The 23,412-nt window shown below is 42.2% G+C and overlaps 1 pseudogene; it reads left to right on the top strand.

The window, feature by feature from the left end:
- Nucleotides 1–2,599: 2,599 nt before the first annotated feature.
- On the top strand, nucleotides 2,600–3,518 carry LOC116874561 (annotated as a pseudogene).
- Nucleotides 3,519–23,412: the final 19,894 nt, after the last annotated feature.

Genomic DNA, 23,412 nt, shown 5'->3' with positions numbered 1-23,412 from the left:
ATCTTAATAGGGAGAGGGAAGGGGGGATATAGGCCTCTTAGAGGAGAGTAAATGATTTTTAGGAAAGATGAATGGGCCTTTAGACGAATAGATGGGAGGTATGATGGTTTGTGACAAAGTTTGTTTATGTGTGGTATCTACACCCAGTATCCTCTCCTGTGACAGGGGTCAGTCTTTCCTAGTTGGTGAAACTCTGAGGGAGCACATTCATGATAATTTAGTTTCTTTGGGGGATGGGGGAGCTGGTCTTTAGGGCAAAGAAGGGGGAAGTTCAGAGAAAGCCCTTCCTTGCATTTGCTGGTTTTCAAGTTTCCGTAGCTCAAAAAAATCCACTTTGTCAAAGCCACATATTTTGGGGTGGATGTCCTGAACTTCTGTTGTCATACTTTAGGGAGCATAGTCTTTATTCCTTCAGGAACATTGAACCAGCATTGATGCCAGGCCAGCAGGCACCCACAGAAAGTCCATCTCATGCCTGAGTGGGACACTCACATCACCAGTGCTCCATGAGCTGGGGAAAGGGAAATATTTGTAATGAGTTGTTCTTGATAACTCCAAAATCCAGAAATAACAGTGATGCAGAAGAAGTTTTCAGGGAACTGGAGTTTCCAAAATGTACAGTACTGTGAAGTGGGTCACAGGTACAGGTAAAGTGATGGATAGTTGACTTAGCACCACACATGAGGAGAATAGGTATTTACACACACACACACACACACACACACACACACACACACACACACACAGCTATGCTTTTAATTTATCAAGGGAAGAGACAGGATGGGGTCGAAAAAAAGAATTTCTGAAAGGAGAAGTACAGGAGATTTATCACAGATAACTAACTCAATGGGCAGTGGTGTAATGGGTGACAACTATTGGTAGAAATTCAACACCTAAAACGTTTTCTGAGGTTGTAGGACTGCTCCTATTGACGACTTTTCAGTGAGGCATACTTTTTTAAAGCAGGAATTCAACAACCTCTTTTTTACCTGGCTTTGTGCATTTGGCTCGGTAAACTTGAACAACCAAAACAAAGCAACAAGTCCAGAATTCGTAGCTTTGGAATGACGTTCTCTTCAGTTCTATAGAGGTACATGCTGCTCAAGTCATAGCCTGGAGTTTATGCAGGCTCACAAAGATCCAATGCAACTGAAAAAACAGGGCTGGGTTGCATGCAGAAGAAGTACTAAAGAGTCTTATAAATACTGTCACATAGTATCTGAGGAATCTGGGAGAAATTACATGATGCCAGGAAGAGGAGCTAAACGTGCAAATTCAAAATAGCTTGGAAACCTAAGAGGAGGAATGATGACACTTACAGACAAATATCATAAAACTTCCTCCACAACTACATTTTCTTTAGAACGACTAGGAAAAACTTGTAGATATTTTAAAAATAAAATTTAAACAGGAATAAATGAAATAAGAAAATACTAGTTTCGAGCAGTCCTGAAAAAACTTGTCCATGGGTATGGGCTAACAGGATGGTAGAAAAAAAGCACATGTGAAGATAAATTTCACATCTGAAGTTCCTTTAATTTGACAAAAATATCAAAAAGCCATGGTAAAAAGCAAATTAGATACTGACTTGGGAGACCAGATTTGGATTAAGAAAAGGTATTTTCTTAAAAACAAAAACAAAAAAACCAGGGGTGCCTGAGTGGCTCAGTGGGTGAAAGCTTCTGCCTTCGGCTCAGGTCATGATCCCAGGGTCCTGGGATGGAGCCCGGCAACAGGGTCTCTGCTTAGCAGGGAGCCTGCTTCCTCCTCTCTCCCCACCTGCCTACTTGTGGTCTCTGTCTGTCAAATAAATAAATAAGATCTTAAAAAAAAAACCAAAACCAAAACAAAACATGTTTTCTATATTCTTTCCTGGTAATGAGGGTCTTAGAAACACTTTAGAAAAAGCCCACATGGGTAAGTACTCTTCACTACTTTCAAGTAACTTTTCTGCATGTCTCAACACAGAATCTGTTTCACATTCCTGGTTTGTTTTTTTTTTGTTTCGTTTTGTTTTTTTCCGCTTGTGTTTGCTCATGAAGTAAAAAACACTACCCCATAGCATCTCAGTGTTGAGCATCAGGTCATCTGGTTCTTCTTCCCCAGATTCCATCACAGCCTGACGTGGGGCTCCAGTCCTCACTCTGTCCTCTTCCCACCATAGGAGCATCTACTCCATGTTTTCCTCACCTTGGTCTTTTGTGTTCCTTGCTGGTAGATTTCATCTCTGCATGAAGAACAGTTCACGGCCCTCCTCTGCTCAGAAACCTAGAGTGGTTTATTCTACCCAAACTCTTTGATCAAGAATGTAAGGTTCTGGGGTGCCTAGGTGGAAGTGTCTGCCTTGGGTTCGGGTCATGATCCAGGGGTCCTGGGATTGAGCCCTGTGTTGGGCTCCCTGCTCTGCAGGGAGCCTGCTTCTCTCTCTCCTGCTCTCCCTGCTTGTGCTCTCTTTCTCTCTCTCTCTCTGTCAAATAAATAAATAAAATCTCAAAAAAAAAAAAAAAGAATTTAAATTTCCCCCTTTTCACACTACACAGGAAGAGGTCCATGGGGTGGTGTTTTGTATTCCTGTCATGACTTTAAGAAAACTTTCATAATGTCCAGAGCCCTTGGTGTCCCGCAAATGAAGGGGGAGGATGTCCTCAAATTCCTTGCAGCAAGGACTCACTTAGGTGGCACCAACCTTGACTTTGAAACAGAACAATGCATCTACAAAAGGAAATGTGATGGCATCAATATCGTAAATCTAAAGAGAACCTGGGAGAAGCTTCTGCTGGTGGGTTGTACCACTGTTGCTGTTGAAAACCTGGCTCCTGTCAGTGTCCTATCATCCAGGGATACTGGCCAGTGAGCTGAGCTGAAGTACGCTGCTGCTTCTAGAGCCACTGCTATTGCTGGCCACTTTGTTCCTGTAGACACCACTACCCAGGTCCAGGCAGCCTCTGGGAGCTGAGAATTCTGGTGGTTACTGATCCCAAGGCTGCCCACCAGCCTCTCACAAAGGCATTTTACGTTAACCTGCCTACCACCGCTCTGTGTAACGCAGACTCTCTGCACTGTGTGGACATGGCCGTCCCTTGCAACAACAAAGGGGCTCACTCAGCCCCTTTGTGGAGATGTGGAGATGCTGGTTCAAGAAATTCTGCACATGGATGGCACCATCTCCCATGAACACCCATGGGACATCATGCCTGATCTCTACTTCCACAGAGATTCTGAAGAAACTGAAAGAAAAAGAACAGGCTGCTGCTAAAAAGGCTGTAACCAAGGAGGAATTTCAGGGTGAATGGACTGCTTTGGCTCCTGAGTTCACCATCACTCAACCTGAAGTAGCTGACTGGTCTAAAGGCATGCAGATGCCCTTGGTGCCAATCTAGCAGTTCCCTACTGAAGACTGAAATGCCCAGCCAGCCACTGAAGACTGGTCTGCAGCTCCCACTGCTCAGGCCACTGAATGGGTAGGAACAACCACTGAGTGGTCTTAAGCTGCTCTTTTGCAAAGGCAAACACAATGGGAATGATGTTGATAAAAAGTAAGCAGTTTCTAAAAGTTAAAAAAAGTGAGGTCCTCTATAGCTCCTTTAAGAATTTAAAGGCCCATAAGATTCTTTTTCAGCCTCATATCCTACTGTCTTTCTTCATACAGGTTTAGCTCTGGCCCAAACCCACCCATTTCTATGATATGGTTGCTTGAAACTTTCCCTGATTGTCACCAGTTAGAACAAAATTCTACTTCTTAATTCTCACAGAACTTTCTTCATGCCCCTCTTCTGTGGGCTTAGCCACATTTTATGTTGTCTTATAATTATACACAAGGAGTGTGTTTGATCTCCACTGGACAACATCTGAATGTGTCTATATACCTGTGTCTGTTATCTTTGTACCCAGTTCATTCATGTTTTGGACAGGGAGGTTCTTGAACAAATGTTTTAGATCAATTAATTCTGCTGGGTACAGCTGGGAATATGAGACCAAAACTAAGTTCACTGGTCTAACTCTGTGATTGAATTAAATCTTGGGCTAGGTTTTGTTTTGTTTTTAAGATTTTATTTATTTGACAGAGAGAAAGATAAGAGAGGGAACACAAGCAGGAGGAGTGAGAGAGGGAGAAGCAGGTTTCCTGTGGAGCAGGGAGCCCAGCATGGGGCTCAATCCCAGGACTCTGGGAGCATGACCCCAGCTGAAGGCAGATACTTAATGACTGACCCAGGTGCCCCAAATCTTGGGCTAGTTTTGAACCTAATTTCTTGTTCAGATCTTTTATAATCAGGCTGAATATGGGATAGGTCTTTGGCTCTTAAGGCATCCTTGAAAGGACAGAGCTCCCTCGGGTTTTTCCTGTTCAAGCTCCAATTCAGCAAAGAGCGTCAATGTCCTCACTGTCCTGACCACACTAAAGCCCAGATCGGATCAGTCTGGGCTTTAGTGTGGGTGACCCTTTGGATTCCATATGCCCTTTCTGGAAGTAATGCCTACCGCATATGTGATGACAATGTTTCTATACTTCCTTTTCGTTACTGTGCAACTCTGTTGGCCTAGGAATGGAAGTGAAGAGGCAGGAGGAAGGGATGGGTAGGACACAATCACAGTGCGTTACCAGGTCTCTCGAATGAAATCAGAAGGGATGGGTCCTTCCTTGGTGTGACTGATGATTTGCAGCTAGTATGCTGGCAGCCTCTGAGTGCTAGGCTCATGGCTCTGATCATCTCTCTTTACTTGTTCACCTCCACATTTCCAGTTTCTGTTGGTTTAGTTAGTGATCATAGCACCTACTTGATGCAAGGTACTAGAGCAGATACTGTAGGGCAATAAAGAGAAGTTTGTTACGGGCTCTGCCCTTTAGAAGTCTGTAGTATAACTGGGAAAGGAGGCATGTTCCAGATTGAAATAGGCATGAGGAAAGTCAAGAATATAAAATCACACCAAACACATGACATAATCATAAGGGGAATCCAGCTACAAAATATTGGTGGTTCTGAGGAATAAATTGTCACACACACAAAGAGATGCTATAAACATTGATTTAAACTCTTCATTAAGACATGACCCAGTTCTCAGAAGTTCTTAAGCTTCTGTGAAGAACACAATACATTGCAAATCTTTGATTATAATTCATACTCTGGTTATCTCTAGCCATCCAGCTTTAGGGCCTCTTTTCTAGGACTCAGTAAAATTGTTTATAAGGCATCCTGAAGGATAAGAAATAGTAGGTCACTGAAGATATTAAAAATTGTCTTATTTGGGTAAAAGTCTCAAAGTTTCAAAATACTAAAAATATTTTAGTGTCCAAATGAACAGGTATCCATTCTTGCATATTGCAAATTAAATTAAACCTGGAACATTTACTTGTTTCTGGCCAGAAAAAGATCCATGCATGTCTATTAATAGATGTAACAGTCTGGCATGAAGGCCATCCACCAAGAGGTACTAATTCTCCAGCAAGAATGTCCAAAGTGTTCAGTTGACTACCGAAATTAGAAAGGATTTTTTTGAATTTAAAATGACTGGTACTTATGAAGGAGTCATAAAATCTATAAAAAGCTATCATTCATGCATCTTAATCAACAAACCAGGAAGCAGCAGCCGCAGCCTGAGTTCTAAACTTGGAAGCCCTAAGGGTTTGTGGTATGACTCTGGCTAGGATGGCTTCTCAGTATCCCAAATCACTCTCTCTGAAATAATGCTACTAATATTACCTACCTCAGGAACATGGAGAACTGAGGAGAGTTGAGACAAAGGGAGGGTTGTAATTATTAGCCTAATTTTGACATATTTAAAAGGAATGTGTAACTACTTGAAGGGAATATGCAGACATCTGTCCTTTGGAAGTTAGGCATCCCAGTTTTGGATTGTCTAGCCCTACAGTTTCACCATGCTGAGCATTTTTTTGTCTGTTTCCCTTAGTGCAATTTAGAACATGGCCTTCAGCTGAGTACACACTTTCTCCTGGAGATGTCTGTCCTGACATCTGTCTCTCCAGTTTGCCTCCAAATATCACTCCCCCTGCTACTGATTTCACTTTTTTTTGCTTCCCTCCCTGGCTCTTCTTCCTCCTCCCACACCTGGGTGAGTGATCCCAAGGGAATAAGAATTCTCTAGTTTCTTGTTTTGGGCTTCTCCATCAAGTCTCATTGACCTCTTGGTCATCTTAGCTCTGCTGGGTCTCCATGGGACAACTCAGCTTTGTCTTTTCTCTCCTGATAGTTATACTAGCTGAGACCCTTTTCCTGTATTTGAGAATATTCAATAATTCAGAGGGAACTGTTATTTAAAAAATAAAAAGAGGATAAGATTTTTTTAAAAAGATAATTTATAGAATCTTTAGACTATTTATTTGAAAGAGAGCGAGAACAAGAGAGAGTACATGTGAGTGGGGGAAGGTGTATAAATGGAGAAGGAGAGACTCTCCAGCAGATTCCACACAGTATAGAGACGAACATGGAGCTCAGTCTCGCCACCCTGATATCATAACCTGAGTCAAAATCAAGATTCAGATGCTTAACTGACTGAGCCATGCAGGCATCCCTGAATTTATAGATTCTACGATTCAATCCTAAATTAACCACAGATTTGCTTAGTTGGCACAATTTCTGTATTTTCTTCCTGGATCCTTTTCCTGTGTGCAGGCCAGCGTGGGGTGGATGCTAGTCTTAATCTGCCTGCCCTTTTTTGTCTCTTATGGATTCTGGTGACCCTGTTGCTGAGTTCAGGAAGATTGAACTATCCTTGATCTTTTCTTTGTAAAGTCCCTCAGCTTTATTCTTTGATTTGTGGTTCTTGAGAGCTCAAGAAGTTCTTTTATTTTAAACAAAATAAACAAAACAGCAATAACAACCCAACACTTTTCTTGATTACTTACTTGAATCCAGGGCTGTGGTACCTGGTTTGAGGCATAAAAAGAAAAGCAAGGCAATTGCTGAAGTAGCTCACAGTTTAGTGAGAAAGAGGGATCGTACCCATAGATTTACAGTAGGATTGGGCAGAAACTTTTGGCTGACAATTTTTTTTTTTGATTACCCAACACCTGGACCTCCTTTTGTTCTTGAGGATCTGTAATAGATAGCATCTTCAGGCCAGTCAAGGCCTTCCTCAGCCTCTAGAGAAACTGTAGAAATTCTTTCATTTCATCCGCTTCTAGAAACTGTAGAAATTCTTTCATGTCCCCAGCAGGACAGATGCTCAGGCAATCTTATGCTCCTGCTTAGGATTTTGAATAGGGGAAAGAGATAAAGATACAGGAACTATGGAGAAATGCTTTTTAAGGTGGTGGCCTCAGAGTGGGCATTTGGTTCTAGCCTATTGATTAGCGTTCTCTGGACTTCCGGGTGTTGACACAAAATGAAAAAACCTTTTAGAATCTCTAAAAGTTGGAGGGTTTTATTTGAGCCCAAGTTGGGACAGTTGCCAGGAAAAAAGTGCTCTGGAGAATGAAGTTTTTAAAGGGTTATATACTCTTACATCTTGTAAAAGCTCAAAAGATAATAAATTAGCATATAGGCAGGAATCACAAATTTTAACATCAAAGAATGCAGGAAGTAGGAGCATTGATCAGTATCTTAAGGACAAGATGGTTTTCCTTTAGGCTACTCATTTATAAAGCAGGTGCATAATGTATGTTTGTGGGCCATAAATCAGGCTTTTTAAAAAAATTTCATTTATTTATTTGACAGAGATCACAAGTAGGCAGAGAGACAGAGAGAGAGGAAGGGAAGCAGGTTTCCTGCTGAGCAGAGAGCCCGACACAGGGCTTGATCCCAGGACCCTGGGATCATGACCTGAGCTGAAATCAGAGGCTTTAACCCACTGAGCCACCCTGGTGCCCCCAGGCTTGTTGTTTAAACAAAGTTTATGGGCAGTCATGCTGACTTAGAAAGGACTCTAAATTGCTTCTCCTATATCTCAGGCCTTAAAAGAGGTTTTTTTTTGGGGTTTTTTTTTTTTTTTTTTTTTTTTGTGTGTGTTTTTTTGGGGGGGTCTCATGATAGGTACTCAATATCTTCTAATGTATGTTTATTTTCTCCTTAAGTTATTCAGTCTTTTTAAAATGTTTAAAATAGCTTTGATATAGACATTAATAATGAGGAGTATGATGCAGACAACAGATCCTTGGAAAGAAAGAGAAGAAAAATTAAAATTGGGAGGAGGACAATAACAACTCCATTAGTATTAGGTTAGTCATGGGATTCTGGCAACTCTTAATATGATAGGGGTCTGAGGCCCCCAAATGGACCACTTTGGCATGCTGGGCTGAAAACAACCAAAGCCCAAAAGGAGCAGTAAGGAGTTTAACCTCTCCCCACCCCAACTACCTGAAAGAATTTAGAAGAGGATCTATCTGCTCTAGGAGGAGAGCTGTCACCACAGATAACTACATTATGATATGAACTCGGTATGGGAGACAGGGAGGAACCCAGTAAGACCTGTTTGATTAAAGTTGTCTTTATATCCCATTGTTTCTGAATCGTCCAGCAAACATTTGTTTACCAAAATTGCATTCTTTCCCTTTGAAGTTCCAGGCCCCTATCCCTTTGGCCCAGGCCATTACCCCATCCTTAGTTCAGGATGACACATACCTCATTTTGTCTGTCTTTAAAATTTTGTGTCTGTATGGATTCCCTATATGTTTGAAGTTAAATTTTTCTCCTGTTAACCTGTCTCATATCAATTTAATTCTTAGTCTAGCTAGAAGAATCTTAAAAGAGGAAATTTTTTTCCTCCCCAACAATATGAAGTGGCAAATACTAATTAAATTATTGTCCATCATTATCTGTAATGAAGCATTCATTGAAGGCAAGATTTGGGGGACCGCATTACTGTGGACACAGAATATGAAGGTATGAGGACCCAAGTGTAGTGGGTGGAATGGGTTCTTCTAGAAAACCCAAAGAAGGAGAACGATAAGTGCAAATATTTATAAATCCTCAGCTGAAGGCAGAGATTGCACTCCTTGACTTTTTATGACCCTACTTAAAAAAACAAAAACCTAAAAACTCTTACCACCTAAAGCTGCATGGTTGATATAGCCCAAAACCAAATTCAAAGTTTATGTAAGTTGCTGAATTACATTAGTCAGAGCTACACATTTGTCAGCCTTTTACACAAGAAGCTTTAAATGTTCTTGACCACAGCCCTTGTAAGACATTTATCTTACATCATGACCCAGCCTGCTTGCACACACACGCTGCTTGATACAACTGAAACAAAGTTGTCATGAAATAATATTTACCTTTATCATAAGCAAAGTCCTCTGCTACTTTTATGCTATTTTAAAAATTCTGCTTATAACCAACCAAATTGAAAACATTGTGTTATAGGGAGAATTAGAATGGGGAAGTATGGGTGAATGTGAAGGACTCAGAGAGGTAGCTGGACCCCCAGACTCCAGTGATCCTTATCAGTCAAAGCAGCCCAGTTTCCCATGTTATTGGGCAGGGAACATACCCTCACCTGAAGACTACAACCCCCTCCCAGTATGAAACCAGTTCTTCTCAGAACTTACCCACTCACCTCCATCTACTAGAAGGAGGTCTAGGTGCTGGGTAATTAAAAAAAAAAAAAAAAAATTTGTCAGCCAAAGTTTTTGCCCCATCCTAGTATGTATTTCTAAACCCGTAACTGGTATTGGACCTCAGCTTGTCCCAGGAGCCGGATGAAACAGTGAAGTTGGGAAGGGGAGGTCTCCATAACAAAGAATTATAGGACTATTAATTTCTGTCACCAGAATACTAGAGAATGTATGTGGAAATAAGTTCTGATGGGATGCTTCCCAACCAAGGAAGGAGAAATCTAATTTTAAATCAGACTAAGTTTACTGGTAAGGCTGGACTTACCAGAGATTCTGGGATCAGTTTAGTAGCTAAAAATCATTCCAATATTTAGCTTGATTAATTGACCAAAAAAAAAAATATATATATATATATATGGCCTCAGTTGGCAGCTCCCATCAAATGAAACTGATGTGTATAAGCAGGGAGAGGAAGGAATTCAAAGAGCTAGGAGTCCTGGAGTGACTTTGTCATGTGCAGTCTTCCAGCCATCAGCTAGTTAGTTATATGCCCTCAGGAAGACACAGAGGATGCTCCCTTTGCAGTTCCTTGAGAAATACATTGATGAGGGGCTCCTGGATCTATGGAAAGTTCACTAGTTACTGTTACCTGAAGACCAGAATTGCTTGAAGAAATGTTGTCATTGAAATGTGACCTTTGATTTCATCGGCAAGATGAGGAAGCTGAAGAGGCCCCATCCAAGTGCAAACAACAGAGTTTACCACGGTAAACAGCAGATGGAGCATGGAAGTATATTCTTTCAAAATTAAAAGACAAATTGCTGGGGCACCTGGGTGGCTCAGTGGGTTGAAGCCTCTGCCTTCGGCTCGGGTCATGATCCCAGGGTCCTGGGATCGAGCCCCGCATCGGGCTCTCTGCTTGGCAGGGAGCCTGCTTCCTCCTCTCTCTCTGCCTGCCTCTCTGCCTACTTGTGATCTCTTTCTGTCAAATAAATAAATAAATTCTTAAAAAAAAAAAAAAGACCAATTGCTGTCCATTGAACCCCTACTATTAAGAAAAAGAGACAACAACTGGTATTTATTGAGTATTTACATAATGTGTCAACCACTGAACCCTCATAACACCATGAGGTAGGTATTCCTATGATCTCCATTTTACAGGTGAGCAAAGCAAATCACAGAGGTTAAAAACCTTGCCCGACATCTTGTGGCTACTAAACTGTGGAGCTAGGATTCTATTTGTGGGCTGCTTGGTTCTGGAGCCCATATTATATTCTATCCAATGTTTGATTTTAAAGGCAACCTATGCCCAAAGATGGATTTGCCATGAAGCTATTCAGGCTTAAGTCTCTGGGATGCTCTTCTGCATGGGCTTCTTCTGGGGCTCTGGAAAGGCCCTAGGAGTGCCCTTATGTGTTTTTTGTAAAATTTGCAAAGCGAAATATTTTAGCTGCAATTCATTATGACTACTGTCTTTTTCACTTTGACTCCTTGATCTCACTTTCCCTTATGTCAGGTGGTTTTGGAGGCCCTGTGAGCATTTTTAGGACCTGGCTAAGGGGAAATTGGGGATTCATTTTGTTTAGTGGGGTGTATTTCTGTGGTTTATAGCCACTCTGTTGGATCCTGCCCAGGGTACCACAATACATTTAGTTGTCATGTCTCTTTAGGCTTCTTCTGGCTGTAGTAATTTCTCAGACTTTTCTTGTTTTTGATGAACTGATAGTTTTGAGAAGTATTGGTCAGGTATTTTGTAGAATGCCCCTCTGTTGGAATTTTCTTTTCTTTTCTTTATATATATATATATATATATATATATATACACACACACACACACATACACATATATATATCCCATATATAAATTTATCTATATATAAATATATAAAAACTATATATATTATATTTATATTATTATAGATTTATTTATATATATATATATTTATATATTCTTTTTATTTATTTATTTAAGAGACAGAGACAGACAGAGATAGTGAGAAAGAGCATGAGTGGTAAGGAGAGGGTGAAGCAGGCTCCCTGCTGAGCAATGAGCCTGATGTGGGGCTTAATCCCAGGACGCTAGGATCATGACCTGGGCTGAAGGCAGATGCTTAACTGACTGAGCCACCACTCCTCTGTTGGACTTGTTCTTATGGTTAGATGGTTTTATGTATTTTTGGGAGAAAGACTACAGAGGTAAGATACCATTGTCATTATATCAACATACTATCAACATGATTTATCACTATTGATGTTGACCTTGATCACTTAGCTGAGGTAGTGTGTGCCATGTGTCTCCACTGTAAAGTTAGTCTTTTTTCCTTCCTTCAATATTATAGTCTTTGGAAAAAGTCACTATGCATAGCCTACACTTAAGGAGTAGAAAGTCGTGCTCCTCCTCCTTGAAGGTAGATAGTTGATAAAAATTGTTTTGAATTCTTCTGCACAAGAGGCTTGTCTCTTCTCTTCCATTCATTTATTCAATTATTTATATAAGTATAGACTCATATTTTACACTTGGGATTATAATCCAGAACTTTTTAATTTATTTTGTGACTCAAATTGTTCCAGCTTTGGCCATTGGGACTGTTTCAGTTGGCTCCTGTGTCCCTCTGGCATAAGTAAGCACTTCCTTACTTTTTGGCAGAACAAGATCCTCCAAGCTCATTTTCTGCCCAGTCCTAGAATCAGCCATTTCTCCAAGGAGCCGTGGTTCCTTTTACATGAGAAACCCTGATCTAGAGGTGAGGTACTCCTTGCTGCTGGGGGTTATTGCTTCTACGTGGCATGTTTTTTAAGGGCTAGGTGTGGAAGTAGCTTCAAAGTGTGGTCCACAGACTAGAAGCATCATTTCCACTTGAGGGCTTATTAGAAATATAGTCAGAGGTCCCAGACCCACTGAATTAATATCTGTGGGTTTATGAGATTGCAATGTGATTTGTACTGAACATTCAAGTTCGAGAAGCACTGGCCAGAACTCAGTCCCACAGCCTCACCTGCAAGGGAAGCTGGAATTGTGTGCCCCGAAGTGGGGGGGGGGATAGTTGTGCTATCTCTATAATTACTTACTCAAATATTTGCTCAGTATTATTGTTCCATTTAGGTAATTTGTGCTTAAAACCCCCATTTTATTTTTGTACTTGCTTCCATTATATTAGTTCTTTTAACATAAAACATTCCTTCATGTATTCAAATACTTGGTCATCAAGTACCTGTTCTGTTTCTGGCAGTATTCTGAGTACCTGGGTTGCACAGTGAACAAAAAGATAAACATTCCTGCCTTTAAACAGCTTGCAGTTCATGTGGTAGAGGGTACAGGAAAACTGTTAATAAAGTAAGGCAAGTCAAGGGGTAGAGAGCAGTGGAGAGAACGGGGGAAGGCTGCTGATTGAATAGAATGACGGTGTCATCTGAGTGGAGATCTGAACAAAGTGAACGAGTGGGGCCTGTGGCTATTTGGGGACATTCCAGGTGAACGGAGCACTAGGTGGGGTCTTCTTAAGAGCCAAAACCCATTTAGGTTAAAATTTTCCATCTCAGTTCTAAAGTCAGGTGTCAAAATATTCAGGGGTAGACAACTTTTGGATCTCGGACTGATTTTTGTTTGCTTGTTTGTTTCCATTGAAATTTTAGACAATATCTAGATCTTGCTACGTTACCATGGCCTGTTGTCATCAGTGCCTGTGATATGTTAACGCTCCTTTTACAGGCCATGAAAGACCCTACTGTGGTCATTCTCAACCTTTTTCATTTTAGGACCCGTTTATACTCTTGAAATATTAGTGAGGGTTCCAAAGAGTTTTGTTTTAAGATTTTATTTATTTATCTGAGAGAGAAAGAGAGAGAGAGGGCAGGAGTGGGGAGGAGGGGCAGAGGGAGAGGGATAAGCAGGGTCCCTGACATGACACAGGACTCTCTCCCAGAAGACTGAGATCGTGACCTGAGCCGAAGGCAGGTGCTTAACCGAATGAGCCACCCAGGCACCCTGAGCATCCTAAAGAGTTTTTGCTTATATGGGTTTCCTGTGTAGATATTTGTTACATTAAGAATTAAATCTAAGAAATATTTATTAAATCATTTAAAAATAAGAACCCATTATATAGTAACATAAACGTATTTTTTATGAAAATGTTTTTCAAAACAAAAACAAGATTGAGTGCCTTTTTGCAAAATGCATTGCATTTTTGCTTATCTCTTGGATGCCAGCTGAATTCTTCTGTCTGCCTCTTCTGCTTCTGAAGTGTTACAGTGTCATAAGTCACATAACATCTGGAAAACCTCATTTTATATCTGTGATAGAATATGAGTAAAAAGGGCAAATAACAGGTTAGCATTATTACACAACAGTTTTGAAGTCAAGGATATCCCCAAGGACCCCCACAAGAGTCTTAGGTCCCCAAGGGTTCGTAAAGCGGAGTTTGACAACCTTTTCCCTAACCTATTCCAGCTTTACTGTTCTACCTTGGGTGAATCATTGAACTTTTCTGCGCCTGAATTCCCTCATTTTGAAAATGCTTACCTTGATCGCTTCTTGACCTTTTGGCTAAGATCAAGTGTAAAATGCTTGCCTTGAGGAGTTGATGTGATACACTTAAAACCATGTACTCCAAAGTCATCAGCATTATTTTAAAATTAGGACTATTTTTGATCTGTGATGCTGCTTACATACAGGATTTAATTTTGTGCTACTTCCTGGTCAGAAATTCACCTCCTCCTTAAAATCTTGTTATGGAAAAATTAGTCCTGGGGCAAAAAGTATTAAAAACTCACACACTGCTCTTTTCCTTTTTTGAACGTTTTTTTTTTTTTTTTTCCTTTCACTATATTTAAACCTCCATTGAAATTTTTTTCATATTGATAATCTCCTTGTGATCAGGGCTGGGAAAAACATGTCCTTCCTCTCCCCAAGAAAAACATGCCTGTACGTGACAATTCTCCAAACATAGATCTCATTTGCTATTTTTTCTCGCTAGTGATCTGAATTCCTGAGAAGTCCAGGAACAAAACTGCCTTCAGCCACTGTAATAATTCCTTAGGGATCATGGACTTTCAGCGTTTCTTTCTCGTATAACCATTTTGCATATTCGATATAATTGTTATGAAAGCCATGTGAATTACAAGTGCCCATCCAGAGCGCTAAATAGAATGTTGACCACCCCCCCACATGCAGATTGGAATGATTTCTCTCCTAATTCAGGCTGTTTGGCATTTGCATTCCGTTGTTTGATTTCACCACGTGGGTTAAAACGAAAACGCTTCAGGTCACTTAAGCAACAGATGTTCCACGCATGCAAAGTTGTGCAGTCTTGTAATAACCATCTTAAATGTAAAAGAACTTCAAACGGTAATAATACTAGGTTAATCCAAGAAGCATTAGCAGTCTCCTCTTCACCCATCCTGAAAAAGGGGAAGCATTTATGTAAGTAATTAGTTTACCATAGTAAATAATCCACTGACATTTATAAGAAGCATTCCTATTGGAGCTTGGAGTAAATATTTTGTTACATGTTAAACTATAAATAGGATGAATCGGGGTGCCAGGCCCAGTTTTAAAACGCTACGGAAAATAAGTGAGCTCCATCTGGGGAAAATGGGTGTTACACGTCCCCTGTACACAAGTGTCCGATTGCGCAGCTCAGGTTCCCTAGAGCTGCTGTGGAAACCTGACAATTCATCTCACTTTGCAGCATAGCTCTACAAGGTAGCTAGAAAAGGGAGTGAGCGTTTCTCTTGGGGGGAAAAATGTGGAAGATGAAAGTAAACAAAATTTGTAACCAATTTTTAAAGAAGGAGATTCTGTCGAGATTTAAGTGAATGGAGAAAACAGCATTTCCTACGTAAGGGAATTTTTGGTTTCTACTTGCAGCTTCGATGATTTGAAATGTTTATAGGATATCATACGATGCGCCACGTGATTTTATTGCAGTTTATGTTAGCCTTAGAGATCAGTGCATTTAGTGATTTTCTTCCAAACTGCACAAGTGTAGCAGGAATAAAGTCCAGAGTAGAAAAGTGAATGATGGAACAGAATCTCTATGTAGAGAAAGCTTCTCAAGGCCATGGATTTGTGTGAAGCCTAAACCAGGTGCTCAATTTAAGACCTAATTAAGAGGGAGTGAGGAGAGGAATAGAAACGAGAACCAGTATTTTTAGGGCTCATCCAGGGATTGCCAAAGAAGCAGCCACCTTTCCAAGATATAAGAAGGGACCGGAGATTCTCCCTTGCCCCATTCCTGAAATTCCTACCAGGACAGCCACACATTCAAATTAAATTTTTCTTTGTTGAATGATCCCATTCCTGTGTGTGAAAACATATCGATTCATTCAACTCATTGATTCAACATTTCCTGTGACTCATGAGTTATTCTGGAAATGTAAAGATGTCAGAAAAAGAAAAAGTTGTTTCCTATCTTAAGAAGTTCATAGTCTAGTGAAGTAGAGAAAGATAAGAAAACAAATGTCTTGATGATGTCTATCTTAGTCAGTTTGGGCTGCCATATTGAAATACCACAGACTGGGTGGCTTAAACAACAGACTTTTATTTCTCACAGCCCTGGAGCCAGATCAAGGTGCTGGCAGATTCCGTTCACGGTGAGGCCTCTCTTCCTGGCTGCGTCTTCGTGTGGCAGAAAAAGAGAGGGCGAGAGGGAGAGAGAGAGAGACCTCTCACAGTGTCTCTGCCTCTTTCTATAAGGACACTAATCCCATCCTGAGGGTCACCCTCGTGACCTCATATCTGAACCTAATCACTCCCAAAGGCCCCACCTCCAGATACCATCACACTGGGAGTTAGAGCTTAAGCATATGAATTTTGGGAGGCACAAACATTCAGTTCATAACAACGACATTTTAGTGTGACAAGTGCTTTGCTATAGATAAGTACGAATAAGGACAAGGAATGGGAAACTAACCCAGGTAGCAGTGTGGTTGCAGTAGATCTGGGTAATCTTTCTTGGGGGTGGGGGGTAAGGAAGGGAGGGGCAGGTAGAGGTGGGAAGAGAAGAATAAGGTCCAGGGTGTGGGTCCCTGGGCTTCTCACAAATAGGGTTAGATGGGGTAATCATGCCAATCCTCTAAGTCCATGAAAAGCAGACCTTACCCATCATTTCCACTGCTGAATCTACCCAGGACAGAGTGTGGGATATTGTTGGTGTTCATCGTGGGTGTTACTCACATAACAATTATCCACAGGTCACCTATGTGCCAGGTGCAGCTCTTAGAGCTAAGATACAGCAAGGAACAAGACGTGTAAAGATTCCTGCCCTCATGGAGCTAGCGTTCTTGTTGAGTGAATGAATGGAAATGGACATAAAAGAATGAGTTTCATTTTTTTTAAATTTATTTATTTAACAGACAGAGATCACAAGTAGGCAGAGAGGCAGGCAGAGAGAGAGGAAGGGAAGCAGGCTCCCCGCTGAGCAGAGAGCCTGACGCGGGGCTCGATCCCAGGACCCTGGGATCATGACCCGAGCTGAATGCAGAGGCTTCAACCCACTGAGCCACCCAGGTGCCCTGAGTTTCATTTTTTTTACAGTTCTTTTACTTAAAGCCTCCTATCAAATATGAATTGGACATACCTAAAAGAAAACCATGGTTACTACTGGAAACCTCGAGACTTGTATTTTAATTATGTTTGTGTATTTTAATTCTGCACACACTGTGCTACCTTTGTAATTAGACAAAGATACACAAAGAAAAAAGTGAGCGTGTGTGTGTTTGTATGGTAAATGACTCTACAATGATTTCTACAAAGATAGGATAAGGAATATCGTTTATGTCCCCTGCAAAAGTATCTATCTGCTCTCTGACTTTTCTGATGTTTGGATCAGAATCCATTCCCCCATGTTTGAAGTCCAAGAGTGTTATAGGATATTTTTGTTCCTTTTTACTTTGTTCCTGGAATGAATGGTAAACAACTGTTTTTGAAGTATCTTCATTGTCTTTTGAAATTTCCCCCACCAAACACAGGACTTTTCTAGGTCCTAAGAGGATGAAGAAAACCACGTTTGCTAATATTTTGTCGTCTTTAATGAGAAGTGTCCATCTGTCTCTTTGTCCAGACATTCATCATCCACAAAGAACTTGTCACACTAAAATGCATAGTTATGAACTGAATGTTTGTGTCTCCCAAAATTCATATACTTAAGCTCTAACTCCCCGTGTGATGGTATCTGGAGGTGGGGACTTTGCGAGTGATTAGGTCCAGATGAGGTCACGAGGGTGAGACCCTCATGATGGGATTAGTGTCCTTATAGAAAAAGGAAGACTCTTTCTATAGAAGACACTAAAGCTCACTCTCTCCCTTTCCAGCCCTCTCCCTCTTTCCCTCTTTCCCTTTCTCTGCCACAGAAGACACAGCCAGGAAGAGTCGCCTCACCAGGAACAGAATCTGCCAGCACCTTGATCTGGCTCCAGAGCTGTGAGAAATAAAAGTCTGTTGTTTAAGCCACCCAGTCTGTGGTATTTCAATATGGCAGCCCAAAGTGACTAAGACAGACATCATTTTCTTATCTTTTCCCCTACTTTATTAGACTTCCTTAAAACAGGAAACATGCTTTACTATGTCTGAACAGATTAATAAGAGATACAAGTAAGCAGGCCAGTGTAATGTAGTAAGTGCTGTGTTAGAGGAATATATCATGTTATGGGAACGTAGCATAAAAGCCATTTGGCCAAGATGGAATTAAGTCAAACTGAGGAGAATGAAGAAAATGGAACCTTAAGATACTTTCACATACAACTGTTATATTTTTAAATTTCTACGTCCAACTAAAATCATTTGAATATTTTTTCTTGACAGGAAAAAGTAATGAGCTGATTACCTAATTATTAAATAGGTGTACTACAGTAATGAGCTGATTACCTAAATTATTAAATAGGTGTACTACTGGTCATCTCCACCTATGTGGTCCTGTGGTTTGGAGACATTATACAGAATTGCACACTAGATAAGGTGAAAGCGTAGCCAAGTCGCAGAAGACCGAGTAGAGAGACAATGTCTCTAAAATAGTTCCCTCTGATCTGGGTGAAGCCCTTGGATTTGGGTGGAAAAGGAAACCCATTCAGATGTTCAACTGAAGACGTAATTAAGAAGGGAGAGGGACGTGTCAATGTATGCCAATACCTGGGGTACTGTGGTCTGAATGTGTCCCCTCCAAGTTCACGTGTGGACATCCAAATTCCTAAAGACGATGGTATTAGGTGGGGCCTTTGGAAGGTTTTAGGTCATGAAGGTTGAACCTTCATGAGTGGAGTTCATGCCCTTATTAAAGGTCCCTTGCCGCTTCCCATGTGAGGAAATAGCATAGGAAGGCACTGGCTATGAACAGGGAAGAAATTTCTTGCCAGAAGTGACCATACTGGCACTTTGATCTCAGACTTCCAGCCTCCAGAATTATGAGAAATTTCTGTGTCTAAACGCTACCCAGGGTGGAATTTTCTTATTGCAGCCGAGACAGCCTAGGACAGAGGGTCACACCACTTATCAGGACCCTTACTGCCCCTCATTTCTGGTGGCTCTTCAGTGTGTGGCAAAGCCCTGTGAGCTGGTCCACCCAAATCCCCCAGAGTGAGGGACCTCCTTTGCAATCTGGCCTCTGTTACTCCTAAAGACATGGAAGGGAGGCTACACTCGATATGATTGACCTCAGCTGATATTTCCTGCAACCAATAGGCTTAGAAGAAAGAACTCAAAGAGTGCCAATAAAGTCACAGAAAATGGTCGGCTGCTGGAAGACTAGCTCCACAACTCTTCTCTAGAGCTGATGTGCCCCTGGGCCAAGGCTGCCCCAAGCTGATGGCTTCCCTCACCTGAAATCTTACTGGGATGTGAAGAAGGCTGAGTGAGGACAGCTCAGGGCCTTTTGCAGGATGCCTGTGGTGAGCCCTGTGTTGGGATGTGTGTGCTTTCTGAGCGGCTATTAACTCCCTGCGTTGAGTGCGGCAGGGCCAGGCAGAGCGGGTACTCACACACCGAGGGAACCTTGGTGTATGATTAGGGGATGGATCAGCTTTTAGTTCTCTGAAGCCACACTGGGCCATAGCGTCTCTCTCAGGTTGTTCTGGGTGCTAGCTATTGAAGAATTTCATTCCTGTTTTGGTTCCTTTTGTCTAGTACGTCTATTGGGGGAGTCGCTTCTATGTGGCAGAGGTGGTCTGAGATGCAGACATCCAGTAGAAATACTCAGGATGCCAAGGGTTGCTCTACACATGGCAGCTTTGATGAAGGCCCTACCTTGGTGCCTTGATGACTGAAGCAGTGGCTAGGGAGATGACTTAGTGTCCTGCTCTGGGCTTGCCCCTATTCTACCAACTTTTCTGCTCATTAGTGCTATGCTACCAATCCAGACCCCCTCTAGGCTGCTTTAGCCAGAAAGGAGGTGAGGACAGGAGCACCATTTTCCAGGGAAGCCTTGTCCAATAATCTCTCCCTTGAGAGGGATGATGATTGACAGCACCTCTGGCCTCCAGAGGCTTCCCATTTCACTCTAAAACCCCGATTTCTTGCCATGGCTTCTGGGGCCCTGGGTGCTTTGGTCCCTGCAGATCTCCTTTTGCCACTGCCTTCATTACGGAATTCATGTCAGCTTTTCTGGCTTCTTTGCTGATCCTGGAAAGGGACTGGTGCAGTCCTATCTCTGAGCATTTGTGTTTGCTATTCCTTCTGCTTGGGTTTTTTGTTTTTTTGTTTTGTTTTATTTTGTTTTGCAAACCTCTCTCTTTCAAGTGCTTCATTCAAGTGGCTGTTCAAATGTCTCCTCAGAGACCACCCTACCTAAAGTACTACCATTCCTTCTCTCCCCATCACCTCGCACTCTTTACCTGCATTTACCTCCTTTCCTCGCACTTTTCCTCGCGCTTCCTCGCTGTGTTGGATATAACGTGGCAAGAGCCTCCCTCTCCTCACCGAAATACAAGCTTCTCAAGAGCAGCTACTTGGTATCGCCAGGGCCTAGAACAGTGTGTGGTGCATAATAGGAACAGTCAAAAATATTTTGTAATACTTGTTGAATGGGTAAGGGTGGTTTCCCAAAAAAAACTAACGAACCACCGTACCTTCACAGTCTCCGTGTGTTCACCTCTGTTCACTCTCCAGCACACAGCAATGAAGCTTCCTCCTTGTCTGAACAATGACTTCTTACACTCACCCAGCGATTTCCAGCCTTATTTGACTTGACCTTTCTGAAGCAATTTATGCTATGAAAAGAGTATTACGAACTTTGGAGCCAGATAGGTTTGGCTTTAATCCCATTTCACTGCTGGTAGCTATGTAATCCTAGGCAAGTTTTTTCTCCTCTCTGGGATACAATTTCCATTTTAGTTAAATTGGGAAACTAATACTCACTCGTGGGATTTTTCCAGGCGCATTAAGTGAGAGAACATATGTAAAACTCCTGGTACAAGGTTTGAGTATAGAATCTGAGCTCAAGCAAGGTTCACTCCATTGCCTTCTTCCCTTTTACGTTTCCATACTCTCTCTCCCTTCTTAGCACCAGTTACTTCTGTTTCCTTTGCACTTTTCTTTGTTTCTCCAATCCCAGGAACTATTGTTCCCCAAAGCTGTGCTTAGCTTTGTTCTCCTTATCTGCTGCTGTGTGCTCCCTAGGTCGTCTCATTCACACCTGTGACCCCAGCTACTATCTGTATATCAATGATTCCATAATCCATAAGCCCCTTCCCATTCTCTTTCCCGGGCTCCAAACTCCTATCTCTCACCTCCTATCACCTTTCCACCAAGTATCCCACTGGCGTCTCCAACTCAACACATTTTATCCCATCTCATTAATTCCCTTCCTCCCCCAGCCTCTGCTCCTCCGTTGTAGAGAAAGGCACCTTCTTTCCGGTTGCCCATCGATTGCTAAATCCAATAATTTCTAGTTTCTAAATATCCTTCAAGGATTTTCACCCTCCTCGCTTCTCTCTGAATTCTAGCTCTAACCATTTCTCACCTACTTGCTGTCATTGTTTTTAACCAGGCTTCCCATGCAGTGTCCCCTCTTTTCTAAACAATCCTTTGTGTAAACTTTCTAAAACAGAAGCTAAATACATCACTTCCATTTAAAAACAACGTCATGAATATTAAATGTCACTTCAAGACCAAGTTCAAACTCTTTAGCATGACAGATGACTTGCCATGAATCGGCCCCTCCTCAGACATGTTGCCCCAACATGTGGTGCCATCACAGGCTTCCCCCCTGCCCCGCCTCTGCCTGTAGCTGCTCCCTTTGCCTAGAACACACCCATCTTCCCCTCATCCAGTTGGCAAATTCTGCTCCGCCTCACAGTGCTCACTTTGGACATCACCTTCTCTTTGAAGCTTTGTGGACCTTGCCAGGCTGGGTGGACCTGCCTGTGGAGTCCCTCCCCTCCCCCATACTCTTACTGTGAGAATCACCACGCGGCACTGTAACCCATTGATTCCCCTGTTCCTCCTGGGGTCCTGTGGGCTGGAATGTTGCTGAGGCATTTACCTCCACTACCCCCACAGGGAGCCCAGTGCCTGGCTCTCAGTAAGGAATGGCCGCTGAATGAATGGTGGGGTTAGTGCTTATTGTAGCAGAGCAGACTGGCAGTGGTCTAGCTTGTCCTTTAGAACGTGGAAGCTGTTGGTAAATTCAGCTTTGCCCTACTCCTCAACCACAGTGTCCCAGTCACCTATAGCATGTGTCCTGGTTCTAGACTTGCTTTATGCTTCAGCTTTTTTGTTTTTTAGAATCAGCTCAGGTTTTCTCCCAAATCAAATTTGAAGGAGTATGTTGGGCTAGTTCATCTGCAAATTCCTCTCAAACTCTGATCTGTCCAAATTACTTTTAGTGGGAATAGAAACTAGGAGGCCCAAAGTCACGTTCCACATCTGCCACTACGTGGCTTGGGCAAGCCTCCGTGAGCATCACCTCTCTCCTCTGTAAAGTGGAAGGCTATTCTAAACATTTGAGAATTAAGGTACATGAAAGCACCAAATGCAAGGCAATATCATTAGGGCGGTATGCCACATATTTCTACATCTTATGCCCTCTTGAAATAAAGAGGGACACATGCCACATGGCTGTCTGGTATAGCTATTTTGAATGAGGAGAGACTGTATCAAAAAATCACGGGTGAAGTCGTGAGGAAATAATGCAGTCCTTAAATAACCCAGAGCATTCAGAACATACCAGAAGACTCTCAGAGAAGTGGTCTAAGAATCTCTTTTCTTGAAACCTGGACAAGCTGAAATGGAATTTCCTGGGGTAGAGCTGTGAAGACTGGGATGTGTCTGTCTCGCTGGGCCTCTCTGAGCTCTGTGCTAGACGAGTTCAGGGCGTTGTCCTGGTACATTCTGTCGATGCCCTCTTCTGAAACCATTGGCAATCACCGATGAAGATGTTACTGTTGCAATTTAGAAATCCAGGAAGCCCCGGAGAATGTTCCCAACATAAACCCCCAGAGGTTGTCTGGCTTAACGGTGACAGAAATGAACCGGGAGGCAGGAGGCCGGAGCAGGAATGGAGCCATCTATGGACAGACTAGTCAGTTTGAAAAGACTTACCCAGTAACTAGCATGTGTCAGGCCCACTGTCAAGCTCTGGAAATACAAAGATGAATCAGAAATGGCTTGTGCTTACAGTGGAAGAGGCTGGAGAATGAGCTTGGCCATCACTAGGGTCTATAGGAAAGGACATCCACAAGGAGATGTCGCACTTCCCTCAATGGCTGAACACCGTTAAACACTGCAGAAAGGGAACAAGCCTGCTCCGGGATATGTCTGAGGATGTCTGGCTTGGGACCCTCTCTCTGCAGCCCCTTCCCAATCACTGTGTGAGTGACAGGGATACCATGGTGGCCTGCCTGCCTCCCAGACGTTCTCCCAGCGGCAGAACTACCGGTATGGTCTGAGCTTTGAGCGCCCTGAGAGGATTCTTGTT

This window comes from Lontra canadensis, unplaced genomic scaffold (assembly GCF_010015895.1).
Source record: "Lontra canadensis isolate GAN:19392208 unplaced genomic scaffold, GSC_riverotter_1.0 scaffold37, whole genome shotgun sequence".
Taxonomy (NCBI): Eukaryota; Metazoa; Chordata; class Mammalia; order Carnivora; family Mustelidae; genus Lontra; species Lontra canadensis.
This window is presented reverse-complemented; position numbering and strand designations above follow the sequence as displayed.